The following is a 3,718-nucleotide window of genomic DNA, read 5'->3' on the forward strand; positions in this document are numbered from 1 at the left end:
ATATATATATATATATATATATAAAACTTTTGTCTTTGAAGTCTCATTTGGAGTGCTAAATTATTGTCAGAATTATTAGTAATTGATATAAATATTTAGCTACCTTTAAGACTTTTAAGAATCTCGTTAACATTGATATATCATGGATACTTAGCTGGCAGTAAACACTTCTGAGGCATTATATTCAGAAATATTAAATGACAATTATTTAAATATGCTTTAGTGTTAAGATGTCCTCAAGAGATTTAAATAATGCATGTGAAACCAAGCCAATTATTGAGATGTTTAGTTTTACTTTCTATTGCTTCACTTATTTGCTTTGGAGCTAAAGTTTTCTATGGTATTATTAGTAGATCTTGTCAAGTGGTGTTGAGTTGGTTCTGACTCAGTGACCTTATGTACAACAAAACAAATACTGCTCAGTCCTTCACAATATAGCATTCAATTAAATGTTTCACATTAAAAAATTAAATGTAAATTTAACATTTAAATAATTAAGTGTGTAACATTTAATTAAATACTACTAATAGTGATAAAATAAATGGAGGAATTGGAATATATTTCCAATTCCTTCTCCTTTCAAGGTTGTGCTTTCAGACAATGTTTTCCAGTCATCATCTTTTTGGTCAATAAAGTCAAATGTGAAACAGATAAATTAATCCACCTATTAGTTTCACAGGGAGCTCTGGTAGCATAGTGCCTAAGGCATTTGACTGCTAACCAGAAGGCTGGCGGTTCAAACCCACCAGCTACTTCTCGGAAGGCAGGTTGGGCAATCTACTTCCATAGTGATACTGCCTTGGATACCCAAGGAGGGGTTGCTATTTGTCGGGTCTGACTCAATGGCACATAACAACCACAACAATGTTAGTTTCACAAGTACTTTCAATAGCTTTTACCTATTGGCACATATTCTTTCATCTATTTCAAGAGAAATTCTTTCAATAGGAAGCACTGTGTTAAGCACTGTAGAAGATTCAATTCTGGGAACAAGACTACATTTACAATCATTACCTGAATTATGCAGTGAAACCTGTAAGAGCTAGAACTTGATGGAACTGCCTTATTTTTATGGGTCTCACAAGTCTTCCATCTTTGACAGGGTACAGTCTTACCACTTTTCTATCTCTTCTTTTTGTAGAAAATATTTGAGTTTTCCTTATCTGACAGGTTTCCATCTTATCCAGGTTCCAGCTTTTGCAGGTTTTACTGTACTAATTTTCATAGAGGAGTCCTGGTGGTGCAACGGTTAAGTGCTTGGCTGCTAACTGAAAGGTTGGCTACGTGGGAGAAGGACCTGGAGATCTGTTCCAGTAAAGATTACAGTCATGAAAACCCTATGGGGCAGTTCTACTCTGTCTCGTGGGGTTAATATGAGTTGAAAACTGACTTGACAGCCCCTAACAAAGACAACTTTCTGTAAGGATTTTCTTTTGTTTTAAAGAAGACAATCTTATTTGCTTAATTCTACCAAAGATGACCAAAATTCTTTAAAATGTCTAGATATAAGGTATAAACCCAAAAGACTTGAAAGCAGAGATTCAAATGGAGACTTGAACACCATGGTTCATTGCAGCACTATTCACAATAGCCAAAATGTGGAAAAAACCTAAATGCGCATCAACAGATAAATGTATAAACAAAATGTGGTACATACATACAATGGAATACTACTCAGCCAGCAGGAGAAATGTAGTCTACGTACATATTATAATTTAGATGGAGCTGGAAGACATTAGCTGAATGAAATAAGTCAATCACAAAAGGATAAATACTGTATGACCTCGTGTACATTAAATAGCAACAATAATAATACTAACAAAAAACGGAAAATAAAAAATGTTGTGGGGAAACTGGAGCCCTTATCTATTGCTGGTGGGAATCCAAAATGGTACAGCCATTGTGGAAAACAATTGTTGCAGTTCCTCAAAAAACTAAAAATAGAACTATTATATGACATAGCAAATCCATCCTGAGATATATACCCAAAAAAGCAGAGACTCAAAAATAGACTTGTACACCAATGTTCCTCGCAGCACTAGTCACAATAACCAAAAGGTGGAAACAACCTAAATGCCCATCAACAGAAGATGGATAAGCACATTGCGGTACATACATACAGTGGAATACGACTCAGCCAGCAAGAGAAATGAAGTCTTGATACATGCTGCAGCATGGGTGGAGCTGGATAGAAAACATTATGCTGAGCTAAATAAGCCAGTCACAAAAAGGACAAATATTGTGTGACCTCACTTATATAAAATGATAAGAAAAGGCAAATGCAGAGGCCAAAGTTTATTGGTGCTTACCAGAAGGAGCTCTGGTAGCATAGTGGCTGACACTTGACTGCTAACCAGAAGGCTGGTGGTTCAAACCCACCAGCCACTCCTTGGAAGGAAGATGGGGCAATCTACTACCTCAGAAACCCAAGGAGGGGTCGCTATGAGTCGGGTCCAACTTGACAGCACATAACAACATCAACAGAGGCAGAAGGGAGGAGGGAAGGGGGGTTTACTGTGATGGAAACATGGTGTTAAGGAAGGGTTGCTCAATTGATTATTGTAATTCCTGTCAGTAAGTTATACACCTCGAAAAAGTTGAATTGGCAAAAGTTCTGAGATAGATATATTTATTAAAACAACCAAAATAGTAGTCTTGGTTTGGAGATTTAGGGTCATGTTTTCATGGGATATCCAGCTGATTGGGCTAATAACATGGTTAGTGCCTGTTCTACCTCCCAGTTTGATGTGTAGTTCCTGGGGTCTTAAAAGCTTGCAAGTAGCCCTCCAAGGCATTTTAACTGGTGTCTATTTGCCTGGAACAACAGAGGAAGGAGAGTCAGGAATAGAGGGAAGGTATAAGGAATAAAAGGAGGATAATTGCCTCATGAACAACTGCCTCCTTTGCCATGAGCCCAGAAGAACTGGATGCCTAGCTATGGTGCCTAGCTACCATTACTGAACAGTTTGATCAAAGATTCCATATGTGAATCCTGATCAAAATGTGAAAACACAGAACAGAATTTCGAAATCTCACGGACTCCAGACTTCCTGGAGTCACGAAGTTTGGATGAAACTCTGAAGCTATTGCTGTGAGATAATCTTTAAACTCTAAACCAAAAATATCCCTTGAAGTCTTGTTAAAACCAAAACAACAGTTTAGCTCAAGTAGTAAGAAAACACTTTCTTTGAATATTACATTCTTTTAAGAATTGTCTATACAGAATCAAAGGAGCTCTAGTGGTGCAGTGGTTAAACCATTCGGCTGCTAACCAAAAGGTCGGTGGTGTTAACACTCCAGCTGCTCTGTGGGAGAAAGATGAAGCAGTCTGCTTCATAAGGATTAACAGCCCTTGTCAAGCATAACCCAAAATGCAAAAAGAAGTGAACATAAACTAGATGAATGGGACCTTCTACAAGTTAAATTTTTATGTGCTTCAAAAGACTTCTCCAAAAGAGTAAAAAGAGAACCTACAGATTGGGAAAAATTATTCGGCAATGACATATCTGACAAGGGACTTACCTCTAAAATTTTTAAAAAAACAAAAACAAAAAACTCCAACACCTCAACAACAAAAATATTAACAATCCAATTAAAAAATGGGCTGAACAGCTACCCAGAGTGACCGAGTAGTTGATCCTGCGGGCTTGGGACCATAGTCACAGGGGACATCAAGCTCAATTGGCATAACATACTGTACAAAACATTGTTCCACCTC

The sequence above is a fragment of the Orycteropus afer genome, unplaced genomic scaffold, assembly GCF_000298275.1.
Source record: "Orycteropus afer afer isolate SDZICR_OR568_19922 unplaced genomic scaffold, OryAfe1.0 scaffold00215, whole genome shotgun sequence".
In the NCBI taxonomy this organism is placed as follows: Eukaryota; Metazoa; Chordata; class Mammalia; order Tubulidentata; family Orycteropodidae; genus Orycteropus; species Orycteropus afer.